This window comes from Triturus cristatus, chromosome 8, assembly GCF_964204655.1.
Source record: "Triturus cristatus chromosome 8, aTriCri1.1, whole genome shotgun sequence".
Taxonomy (NCBI): Eukaryota; Metazoa; Chordata; class Amphibia; order Caudata; family Salamandridae; genus Triturus; species Triturus cristatus.
In genome coordinates, this window is record NC_140591.1 from 1,572,269,519 (window position 1) to 1,572,283,270 (window position 13,752).

Genomic DNA, 13,752 nt, shown 5'->3' on the forward strand with positions numbered 1-13,752 from the left:
TCTTGCAAGGAGGGCGCACTGAAAGGTGTTGCATCGCTGTTTTTATCCAGCGATGCCACACTTTTCATAAATGAAGCCCTGACTTTCCACCTTTTGACCCGTGCAAATGCCACCAGGTCAGGTGGGACTACGAGAGGTGGTCTTTTGATTCATCAGCCCATTAATAAAAAAAATCATTGACATTGTTCCGTCCCTTATGTGCTTTATCTTTTTAGTTCTTTTTGCACATTTCAGTCCGTTGAGTCACCACCCTGCTCACTATTTTAGCTCCCTATTGACTTTCTATAAGGATGTTCAAAAGGACGAATTGAATGGAAATGCATCTTTGATTAATTTCTTCAAGTTTGGTATGTCGCCTGTGACCTGGTTCATTTACCACTGGTCGGAATTTCTGTATTTATATAGGTATATATGATATAGTTTATTTAGTCCTGTTTACTGAAACCTTTACTGCTAATGACCTTGAAAGAACCATACTAATCTCTTTGGCATCCATTGTGCACATCTTCCTAGGGATAATTGGTGGCCAGCATTGTCTCTCACGCAACAAATAGCCCTGAAGAAATGTATCCCCTTCTACAAGCAGATGGTTTGGGGCATATTTATCAATATGTCACGCAAAGCAGCAGGCCACCTTGCTGAGCTGTGTGACAGGAAAAGAGCAGGAACGTGCTGTATTTAAGATAATGTGGCACACTCCTGCTTTTTCCCATCATGGTGCAAGGTTGTCTACGTTGTAGGGTGGATTGATTTTGTGCAGTAAGGGAGACATTCCTGATTAAAAACAGTCCCATGAGGCTTTTTTCTCTTTCTATGTTTGCTGCAGAATGCAGCACACATAGAAGGAGGAAAAAAGAGGAGAAAAAAATGTATGGCTTCATTTACAATGAGTTGACATAGGGTAGAACCTCATATGTACTTTATGCGCTGTCCTGCGCCAATTCAACAAGGGGCAGGAATGTAGTCTATTTACAATACAAAATGCATTACTGTCCTTTCTGCCTGTGCTCGTGCACAATTTGGTGCCTAGCACCAACACAGGCAACTTTGCACCATGGTGCAAGGGTGTCTGCATTGTTGGCAGAATTGATTTTGTGCATGAAATGTCACTTTCCTGCATTGAACCAATCCATCTAGGCATTGTCCTCTTTCTCTGTGTGCTGCAGAACGCAGCACACATAAAAAGAGGAAAAAAAGAGGAGAAATAAGTATTTCTCCTCGCTACGCCTCCCCAAGGTGTACAGTTTTGATGCATTCCCAGGTTTACAGGTCCTTGTGAATCTGAAAATGTGTCAAAACACATGGGTGCTGCATGGGCCAACCCACAGCAATGCCCATGGAATGTGCCCCGATGCAGTGTAAGGCAACTGGTTGACTTGTGATGCGTTGCCGTACACCATATTTACGAGGCTTCGAAAAACCAAAGTGGCTTTGCGTAGCCTTGTAGATATGGGTCTGAACTCTTCGCTGCTGGACCATCATAAAAATTGATGCATCGGCGGCGCAAGTGGCATGTAAATAAGCCTCATATTGTGTAGCAGTTTTGATACAGTCCCTGGTCTACCACTTATGGTGAATCTAGAACTGCACTAAAATCCATCGGTGTTGTGGACACCCACACACCACCTATGGAATGCCTCATTGGGATAGAGCAACGCAACATAGTAATTTGCACTGCATCGCGTTACTCCAGATTTATCAAGCCACTCAAGGCCACACAAGGTGGCCTATTGTGGCTGGATAAATTGTACGTGAGGATTGCGTCACGTATGCACCCCGTTGCTTGGTGCAAAAGGGCCACCGGCCTTTAATAAATGTGCACATATTTGGAACCATTATTTTCCCCAGAAAGAAAAAGCACGTGCATTTGGACCCAGCATTTACAAGTGTACGTGTTATTCTACATTCTGTGAGAAATAACTTGCAATCCTGAAATTTAGGTTGTGAAACTGGAAAAGAGGTCCTGCATAATCAGTGAAACACAGCTACTCAGAATAAATGCTATATTTTCTGTGATCAATGCACAATATTTTGCTGCCCTGTCTATAGACACTGTAGTGAGAGAGAAGTTATTAATACAAAATATTTCCATTTCATGTCTTAAACAGTTGTATGACAGAGGCATGCATGGCTATAACATGTGTGCCCCTTTTACGTGGCCCCAACAATGAATGTGTCTAAACATGCATTCCTCTCTCACGCATGCCTTTACCATGCAATTTGGTGGTAAAGGCATGACTGGTAAAGTGATGTGTGGTAAAGATCACACCCCATCCCCACAGCCCTGAACCCTAAACACTGCCCCAACCTCACTGAACCCTAAACACTACCCCGATCCCCCAGCCCCATACACTACTCTGACCCCCCAGCCCAAAACACTACCTGAGCCCCCCTTGGGCCCTAAAAGCTACCCCAAAACTGCCGATCTCTAACCACTGCCCCGACACCCCGAGCCTTAAACACTACACCAACTCCCAAGCCCTAAACACGACCCTAAACGCTACCCTACCCCCTGAATTCTTAACACAACCCTGACCACCCCTGAGCCCTAAACACTATCCCGACTCCCCTAGCACTGAAAACTACCCGAACCCCCTAAACCTAAACACTACCCCAAACCCCCGAGATATAAATATTAACCTGACCCCATTGACCCTTAAACACTACCCTGACCCCCAGCTCTAAAACCTACCCGGCCCCTCATGAGCCCTAAAAACGACCCAAAACCCTTAAAAACAACCCCCCACAAAACCTGGACCCAGCCCCACATACCTCACTGCATCCTCTCCCGACCTTCCTGGGCCTGCCCTTCCTTACGTCAAGGACCATCCACTGCCTTAACCACGCATGTGCCTGGTTGAGTCATATGCGTGGTAAGGCATGCGTGGTTGAGCTTGCAGGGAAATGGCATGCGTGGCTCTGCCCATGTTGTAACAGCCATTTCCTGTCTTGGACTACAATTTCCTTGTGATATCGGTAGCCACTGGCTCTCACCTGGCTCCCTGAAGCTCGATGTGTCTGTGCTTCTCAGTGGAATGTGTGAGTATTGTTTACAGAAATGTAGACTCGACAGTACATACATTTCAAAATATGGACAAGCACCCTAAAGTCAAGGTACGCATGCGCAAGCAAGTATAGATGAACTCTTCCAATGCCACACATAGTTACAATTGCCATGCCAGAACCCTGTTCAGCCCTATATTCAGATAGATTTCTATTAATTTACTCTGCGCTGAATCTTTAAAAAAAAATGCGTGAAGTTGAAATGGTTTTACCTCTTTAACTTTGCCAATTTGTTTCAACAAATGTTTACCTTTTTTTCAATTGAGCGAAGTTAGGAAAGATCATATAAATAGATTTATCTAGAGAAACATTCCGTTAACAACTGTGGTAAAAGAAGATTTCTATTCAAACGTTTTTTGGCATCAGCATTCTCCTGCAGCCAAAGTTGGCACGGTGCCTGGTTTACCAGCTTCAGCTGACATGGATGGCGCGGTCTGAAACCCAGCCTGGCGATACCGAGCCGATGCAGCACAGAGATCTAAATGTTCCTAACAGAACACAAATATGATATCCTTTTACAACAATTGGAAAATAATACCTTTAAACATTGGACTTACATTCAAAGCAATGTGTGCCAAGCACAGCTTTGGAGACACAATGCCAGTGGCTGAATTACAATGATGCCAAGAATGGTGGCTGCATCTGTCAATTACTGTTAGCCAGGTTGGCTCATTAGTGGGGTGCTCTTAGTCCACCTTGTGCTTGAATGTAACAATGACCGTTAACAAAGTGGTACATTGCGCTCATGGCTCCTGTGATTTGCCTCAGATTTTACCTGCCGCAAGTTTCCGGTGCTCCCGACGGTCGGCAACGTATGGAGATGGTTGTGCACAAAATTAAGTTTGTGGTCAAAAAGGTCACTTCACGATAATTACATCTTTTACATTTTTTAAAATGTAAAATATTGAGGGGCCTGTTTAGGAGGCTGTTTGCGTAGCTCTTGCACCACACAACATGCAGACCTTAAGACAATTTTGAAACCACTCAAAGCCGCTTTGCACGGCTCTGAGTGGCTCCCAGTATCTGGAGTAACTCAACCATTGCATTGCATTACTCTCTCCTGGAAAGATGTTCCAAGGGCCTGGCATGGGGTTTCCCAGGCAACTCTGGCTTTTGATGAAGTCCCAGGGTGGCGGTCGCATCCTAATCCGCGGTGTGGAACCGCCGAATGTATGGCGGCCGGTCCCAGCACCACGAGGGTGCTGAGTGGAAGTCCGCCCGCCATCCTAATGGGCCCCTAAGTGTAAGTTGTGACAGTCGGCACATGCCTGCCTGGCTCATTGTGGTAGTTAAAGCTGGTGTGACGACTGTGTCACCATAGGGCACTGTGTGCTGCCCTCTTGTGGATGTGACATCAGGCAGGTGTGTCCAACACTAGGGTGAAAACTGCACCTCTGTATCCCAAAGCACAAACTCGGAATGAGGGCCCTCTGGGCAATGAGGTCAATAAATAGCAATATCAAATGTATATTAAGCAACTCAGTGACTTGAATTATGAACTAGTTCACCCAAAGAAATATGCAAGGGTTCTGGTTTGCCTCATGGACCCTCATTACTAATCAGGATGAGTGGATTGACCGTTTGGGACCCCGCCCTGCATGATTTCAAGTGGGTCGGTAGTTGCACATCTGGCTTTTCTGGGTTTGGAAGAACCAGCAGCAGCTGAGACTCGTTCCCCTTTTGTTTTGACCGAGGAGCATATAATACTGCCCCCTGCCAGACACCCACTCTGCTCCTATACTTCTCTCGACCCCTCCTTTATCAATCACTCTACCCTGCGGTCCACATATATAAATGCCCACCTGCTCGGAGCTGAACCACAGCCATGCACCAGGCACCTGGCGCACCCACCTGTAGTAAGTGCCACTGCAACATAAAGCCTAGTTGGTGCAGATTGGACATGCCTGCTTTGCCCCCTGGACTTCCTGCACACATGTTCCATGATTGTGACGCTGCTTTGCAGGGATGCCTTTTTTACCTCTGGGCTGTGAGCGCGCAGCTCAGTTGTGCCAGGATGTGCCGGTATTTTAAATCATTCCAGTACAAATGCAAAAAGACAAAACTAACTTATAAACGATGTTTTAAAAAAGCATCTAAAATGTACATATACTGGAATGACATTTCATATATGAAAGTGTTGAAGCAAGCTGAGCAGAAGATTGTGGCCGTAATATTCATACTAATTCAAAACTTCCAGTGACAAGCATAAACACAAGAAAATACGCATACGCGCACAGGGAGCATACAAATCACTCAGACCGTTTTACCGAAGGCAGAGCTGCTGTCGGCAGAAGAAAGGACGGTGGTAGCTACAAGTGGGCGCGTTCATCCTTGTGCTGCAATGTCGTGGAAGGTTATATTTACCTCCGTAGCATCCTCAGAGGAGCCTCTCTCACCTTGAGAGCCCCAAAGGTCGGACTGCAGCCTCCTGGCACAGGTGTGTGTGTCCCTGGCTTCCCAATAGTGTCAGCGAACTCACAAGTGATCAGGTCTGTCCCTTGCAAAAGGTATTAACGCCATCGGTCCTCTGTACTTGAGGTTACACTAATGGTGGGATGAGGCTTTCTGTATTATAGCTGTGCGTACTGGTGTTATTCTTTTGTCACAACGGGGTAAGGAGAACATTTAAAAAGTTGTGCACATTTTGTGATCTCTGTCTTTTCATGAATGCATATGTTTTTTTAAATCACTGACCAGATTTACGAACATTTTGCGTCGTGGTTGGATATTTTTTGGGCTCAGCCACGACGCAAAATGTAAGTTGTGATTTAGAAAGCTACACAAAACAGATTTGGGGGCGCTGCCCAGGATTTTTCCCCAAAAGTGACTAATTTGCATCGGGGAGGCATTTCGTGGGTGGAGCAAGGGTGGAGCTTTTATCCACCCATGGATTTTTACGCAATCCAAGATTTACTAAACTGAGTCATTGTGGGCTTGCACCAACATGCCAAGCCTCCCTGACATAACTAGGAGAAACCCCTTTATTTCTCGTTGTTTGGTCTTCCTTTTACATTTGCTGATTCCTGCAGGGCACATACAAAGAGGAAAAGGCCTTTAAGGACACATTCAGCCTGCCTGTAAGACAGGCACCTTTGCACTCCGGTGCAAGGGTGCCTGTGTTGATGCGAGGCAGCACCCAGTGCACCAGCACTAGGAGACAGCGGAAGTGCACCCTGCCATAGTAGAGATGGTACATTTCTGCTCTCCCCCTTTCAACAAAGCCCATCAACTTTGCTTGCTGCACTGAGTTGTGTGAAATAAATAGTACATTTTATGTCAATTTTATTCTTTGTAGACAATACCTTAAGTATGGGTTGCTTAACACCTGCTCGCATCACGTCTTCACCAGCCATGGGCATCGAAGCATGCACGCAAAGGCACGAATGAGACTGTTGTTATTTGTATTCTTGCCCCAGCTGTCACCATTCTGCGGAGAGCTTTCAGAAGCTTAGCAGGGATGGAAAATATCACACATGCGTGTCCCCTTTGAACTCCAAACTCTACTGACTCCTCCCTCACCCTACACCTCCAAGGTCCACACTTCCCTACCTGTAGTATCTTACATGTTTCAGCTAACACTGATAGGCATTGTAAATCAGTGTTAGCCTTACTAGAATGTTGGGACTGCATCTTGGTTGTCCCTGGTGATGGAATGTTGATGCTTGAAGGGAGTCAGTTATGAAGAGCTGAAGATGACCTGATGGTGGCTGACTTCTGAGGCTGAAGTGTAGTGGGGGCATATTATCAAGACAGGCGATGAAATTATCGCCGTTTTAGCGGCAGTTTTCTGCCGCTAAAGCGGCTATAATTTTATTGCCTGTCTTGATAATATGCCCCTTAGTTCCTACTTAATAAACCTTCTTGGTTTCTAATCTACTGCTGTCTCCAACGTCATTTAATTGGCTACGACTGGAAAAGACTGAGACCCACCCTTGGACTTCATCACTTCAACTCAACCTTTACGTCACCTCAAGTTTACTTATTGAAACTCTTTCAAGTACTTCAACTTCAAGATACAACGACTGCATTGCTTCAAGACTTCAACCATTCAACTCTAAGCTTCGCGCTTACCATTTCCAAACCACCTAAAGACACCTGGACGTCTCTCTTTTCAAGTAAGGAGGTTTTTGTGGCTAGTTGTGACTAGTTGTGACATTGGGACCTTTACTTTTATTTTTTTTTTGTTCCTCATTCTCCTCCCCATTGTTTCAAATCATAGTATTTTGGGTGAGTGAGCGTGCGAGTGCCTCAAGTTAACGTGCATTTACCTGCAACGATTCTGGCACAGGAGAGCGCATCATTACTTTGTTTCCACCATCGCTGACGCACACAGCTTGATTGTTGCCAAGCAAACAAACTTGCTTTGTGTGTGCTCCACTGTTCTCGCCAATGCTGATGCGCACAGCTTGCCTATTAAACGCTGGAGTTACACTGCGTTCAGTTTCTTTCGTCAATGATCTTCTATTTGCTCCGCTGTTCGTGTTAAGGCTAATGTGGACAGCTTTCCAGATGGCATTTTTCATATAGAGCCTGTCGTCAATCTTGATGTGGACGCCCAGTTCTTTTTAATGCTGATGCGCACAGCTTGCTTGTTACCGCTGATGTGCACAGTTTCCTTAATTTCATATTGCGCTCAGCTTCTTTGATTATCGTTGATGCACATAGCTTACCTTATTACATTGTGTGTTCAGCAAATATTACTTTCGCTGATGCACACAGCTTACTTGCCACCGCTTCTCTACACAAAAGTTATTTTTTTTTATTGCTGATTGATAACACACATTTTGATAGTTTCTACACTTTTGTGTTTACTTTCTCTTCTTGTTTTCTTCATTAATTTAAGAAAAAGTGTGTTTCAGTCTCTAACATTTAGTGCTTAACACTTTGTTACCAAAATGCAGAATGTTCCTTACCTCCTTTCTTTCTTATGAATCCTGGAGAACCTCGTTTCCCTTGAAAACAATGGAAGAACGTGCTCATCAATTATGCTAGAGTGTGTGGAACATCTTTAAGTGCAGAACGGCGAATGGCCTTATTGCTCCATTGCCTTGGCTCAGAAGGCCAAGAGGTTTTTCAACACTTGCCTGACTTATCTGTTGAAATGAGTAATGACTTGAACAAACAAGAAATTTGCATGAAGAAATTAGACCTACACTACTTACCTAAAGTCTCCAGGGTTTTAGAAAGATATCAATTTGGGAAACGGATGCAAAGGTCAGGTAAATCTGAGGAAGAGTATGTTTCTGTGTTGAGGAAACTTGACTCTACATGTTCTTTTGGGGGTAACAATGAAAAAAGGCTTTGTGATTAATTTATGTTAGAGTGTTGCGTGGAGAAAGCTAGAGAGAGTTGTTGGCGAAAAAAAGATCCTTCTCTCTCTGAGGCTGTCACCCTTGCAAAGAAATTTAAACACAGCAAAGCTTGTGTTGAAGAGATAAAGAAGAACGCCATTACACCGAAAGAAGAGACTGCTCAATCTGTTTCTGTTCGTGGAAAGAATTTTAGTAGCTCTAATTCATGTCCACCGCAGAATGACAGTAACAATTTCTCACGTCCGCCACAAAATAGATGTTAACAATTCTTCTTAATTTATCTCTGGAAAATGTTATAGATGTGGTGATGCTGGACATTATGCAAATTCTAAGGGGTGTGTAGGATGGAAAACCAAATGTAAGAAATGTGGGAGAAAGGTCATCTTTCAAATTGTTGTCGGAGTAGTAATACTTGCAAAAACAACAGTTGATGGTCGATCAAGAATACTTTATTTGACAACTTAATGCCATAAAAGTGATCATATCATACAACAACAATACATTTCATTAACACCATAATCTTTAAACACATGTAAAATCTCATAAGCAATAAAACCATACAATAAAAGGATCACATAAACAAATAAAACCACCTGATTCCTTAGAACTAATTTAGCTTAATGCTTTGTTAAGAAGGGGCCGGTGACTACCTTCTTTCCTGGTAGCATCCATATTTTCATTATTAAATACACAGTTAAATAATCAAAATAACCTTAAAAGTTGTTAGTCGGCGGTATCATTGATACTCTCATTTAGGGGGATTCATTTTCCACATCCTTTCTCTTTAGCAGCAGTTGATTAAAACCAATGAATCTATAACTAGTATTTGAGCTTTATTGTTTATGTACTTGGGGTAAGGGTTTTTGAGCATAGATGAAATTTCTACCCTTGCTTAAGTTTATCCCATACAAAATGCTGTATGCCTTTTATGTAGCTTCCTAGTGCTATAGCAATGTCAAGACTTATCATTTCTGTCAGTAACACAATGGCTTGGGCTCGTGACCTTATTCCATATTTTAAAAATACTGGGCGTAAAAACAATTTTCGCAGTTCTAAAACTGTAAGGCAATCCAGCAGTATATGCTGGATTCCAGATTTAGTCCCAAGGCCGCATTTGCATGTTCCATCTGAGTGTAACATCTCTGACTTTATTCCTCCCTCCATTAACCATGGGTTAATGCCAATTCTTATCCTTAGGATTTCACACCTAAGCCCATGGTTTGGCAGAGTTTCAAGGTATGGATACCATGCAGCATTTACCCAGGAGTTTATTATATATTGGACCGATTTTTTCTTCCTCAGATAGTCTAAATCATTATTCCTTGACTGCTCCATGCCTTGGTACTTGAGATACGTCTTTGTGAATTCTACGTCCAGGGAGTGCTGTATAGTACTCACATTTAAACTCCTTATTATTACCTGGATTTTCCTTCTAGCTTCTTTTGCCCAATTTAAGTTACTATGCTGAATCTCTTCTCTACACCAGTGTGAGATTTTCTGCACTCCCCCTGGTTTCTGGTGTTTCCAGAATCTTTTCAAGGACATTTGAACCTGGCTATTCCATGCTATTGTTCCTAACTCCATCCTAATTGCCTGGACCATTGCAGAACTTGGTAGGGACAATAGCATTTTTAGGGCCTTACCCTCCTCCCGATCCCACTCTCCTTTACCACTTAGAAAGAGGACTTCTGCCCCATACAGTACTTGGGGTGGGATCATGGCTTCATAAGCTTTTAACATAGGTGTGTGCGACATATCCCCATAATCCTTGTTAAATTTTTTCAGCCCACAGATGGATGAAAAAGCTTTTGTTTTTTGGGCTTCTAGGTGAGTACACCATTTTAGGGAGCTGTCGAACCAAAGGCCCAAATATTTATATTCTTTCACTATTTCCAGTTTTATTTGTCCTAAATACCAACTACATTTTTTATCTCTCTTGCCAAAACATAAGATCTTTGTTTTATCCATATTTACGACTAAAAACTTTGCCTCACAGTATTCTTTAAAAGCATTTAATTTCCGTTGGAGCCCAAGTTCCGTTTGATCAATTATTACAAGATCATCGGCATATAAAAGACTTGCTACTTTCCTTCCGTTCATTCTAGGGCTTGCGCTTCTTTCTACTTCCAGCGCTGCAGGTAGGTCGGCTAGGAATATTGCAAAAAGTTGATGGACAGAATGCAGAACAATGACATACATTCACCAAAGTACAGAAATCTGGGCCAAAATCCATTGTTTTTTTCCTCACCATACCGTTCAAGTTTGAACCCAGCCATATGCAAATCTGTCTTGACCCTGTGCCTCATGGGTACAGACCAGCCCGAACTGCCAAGCCAGGTCCTCCCTGGACTGGAAACAAGCATCCTAGGACCGGTTTCGGGGTTTCACCCCTCTTCAGCCAGGATAGCTTGATTCCAGTGGAATGGAGAGCACAGGACCCACGTCTAGGCATACCCTTCACACTCGGGGTGACAAATGCAAAAACAACAGTTGATGGACAGAATGCAGAACAATGTCATAACTTCACCTCAGTACAGAGATCTGGGCCTAAATCCATCATTTTTTTGCTCACCATGCTGTTTCAGTTTGAACCCAGCAATATGCAAATCAGTCTTGACCCTGTGCCTCATGGGTAGAGTCCAGCCCGAACTGCCAAGCCAGGTCCTCCCTGGACTGGAAACAAGCATCCTAGGACCGGTTTCGGGGTTTCACCCCTCTTCAGCCAGGATAGCTTGATTCCAGTGGAATGGAGAGCACAGGACCCACATCTAGGCATACCCTTCACACTCGGGGTGACAAATGCAAAAACAACAGTTGATGGACAGAATGCAGAACAATGTCATAAATTCACCTCAGTACAGAGATCTGGGCCTAAATCCATCGTTTTTTTGCTCTCCATGCTGTTTCAGTTTGAACCCAGCAATATGCAAATCAGTCTTGATCCTGTGCCTCATGGGTACAGTCCAGCCCGAACTGCCAAGCCAGGTCCTCCCTGGACAGGAAACAAGCATCCTAGGACCAGTTTCGGGGTTTCACATCTCTTCAGCCAGCATAGCTTGATTCCAGTGGCATGGAGAGCAGGAGACCCACGTCTGGGCATACCCTTCCCACTCGGGGTAACAAATGCAAAAACAACAGTTGATGGACTGAAAGCAGAACAATGTCATACATTCACCCCAGTACAGAGATCTGGGCCTAAATCCATTATTTTTTTGATCACCATGCCATTCCAGTTTGAAGCCAGCCATATGCAAATCAGTCTTGACCCTTTGCCTCATGGGTACAGTCCAGCCCGAACTGCCAAGCCAGGTCCTCCCTGGACTGGAAACAAGCATCCTAGGACCGGTTTCAGGGTTTCACCCCTCTACAGCCAGGATAGCTTGATTCCAGTGGCATGGAGACTACGGGACCCACGTCTGGGAATAAGCTTCCCACTCGGGGTGACAAATGCAAAAACAACAGTTGATGGACTGAAAGCAGTACAATGTCATACATTCACCCCAGTACAGAGATCTTGGCCTAAATCCATCGTTTTTTTGATCACCATGCCATTCCAGTTTGAACCCAGCCATATGCAAATCAGTCTTGACCCTGTGCCTCATGGGTACAGTCTAGCCCAAACTGACAAGCCAGGTCCTTCCTGAACCGGAAACAAGCATCCTAGGACCGGTTTCGGGGTTTCACCCCTCTTCAGCCAGGATAGCTTGATTCCAGTGGCATGGAGAGCACAGGACCCACGTCTGGGCATACCCTTCCCACTCGGGGTGACAAATGCAAAAACAACAGTTGATGGACAGAATGCAGAACAATGTCATACATTCACCCCAGTACAGAGATCTGGGCCTAAATCCATCGTTGTTTTCCTCACCATTCCGTTCCAGTTTGAACACAGCAATTTGCAAATCAGTCTTGACCCTATGCCTCATGGGGACAGTCCAGCCTGAACTGCCAAGCCAGCTACACCCTGGACTGGAAACAAGCATCCTAGGACCGGTTTCGGGGTTCACCCCTTTTCAGCCAGGACTGCTGGATTCCAGTGGCACGGAGAGAACTGGACCCACATCTGGGCATACCCTTCCCACTCTGGGTGACAAATGCAAAAACAACAGTTGATGGACTGAAAGCAGAACAATGTCATACATTCACCCCAGTACAGAGATCTGGGACTAAATCCATTATTTTTTTGATCACCATGCCATTCCAGTTTGAACCCAGCCATATGCAAATCAGTCTTGACCCTGTGCCTCATGGGTAGAGTCTAGCCCGAACTGCCAAGCCAGGTCCTCCATGGACTGGAAACAAGCATCCTAGGACCGGTTTTGGGGTTTCACCCCTCTTCAGCCAAGATAGCTTGATTCCAGTGGCATGGAGAGCACGGGACCCACGTCTGGGAATAAGCTTCCCACTCGGGGTGACAAATGCAAAAACAACAGTTGATGGACAGATTGCAGAACAATGTCAAACATTCACCCCAGTACACAGATCTGGGCCTAAATCCATCAGTTTTTTCCTCACCATGGCATTCCAGTTTGAACCCAGCCATATGCAAATCAGTCTTGACCCTGTGCCTTATGCAAACAGTCCAGCCTGAACTGCCAAGCCAGGTCCTCCCTGGACTGGAAACAAGCTTCCAAGGACCGGTTTCGGGGTTTCACCCCTCTTCAGCCAGGATAGCTTGATTCCAGTGGCATGGAGAGCACGGGACCCATGTCTGGGCATACCCTTCCCACTCGGGGTGACAAATGCAAAAACAACAGTTGATGGACAGAATGCAGAACAATGTGATACATTCACCCCAGTACAGATATTTGGGTCTAAATCCATCTTTTTTCTGCTCACCATGCCATTCCAGTTTAAACCCAGCCATATGCAAATCAGTCTTGACCCTGTGCCTCATGGGTACAGTCCAGCCCGAACTGCCAAGCCAGGTCCTCCCTGGACTGGAAACAAGCATCCTAGGACCGGTTTTGGGGTTTCACCCCTCTTCAGCCAAGATAGCTGGATTCCAGTGGCATGGAGAGCACGGGACCCACGTCTGGGCATAAGCTTCACACTCGGGGTGACAAATACAAAAACAACAGTTGATGGACAGAATGCAGAACAATGTGATACATTCACCCCAGTACAGATATTTGGGCCTAAATCCATCTTTTTTCTGCTCACCATGCCATTCCAGTTTAAACCCAGCCATTTGCAAATCAGTCTTGACCCTGTGCCTCATGGGTACAGTCCAGCCCGAACTGCCAAGCCAGGTCCTCCCTGGACAGGAACCAAGCATCCTAGGACCAGTTTCGGGGTTTCACATCTCTTCAGCCAGCATAGCTTGATTCCAGTGGCATGGAGAGCAGGAGACCCACGTCTGGCCATACCCTTCCAA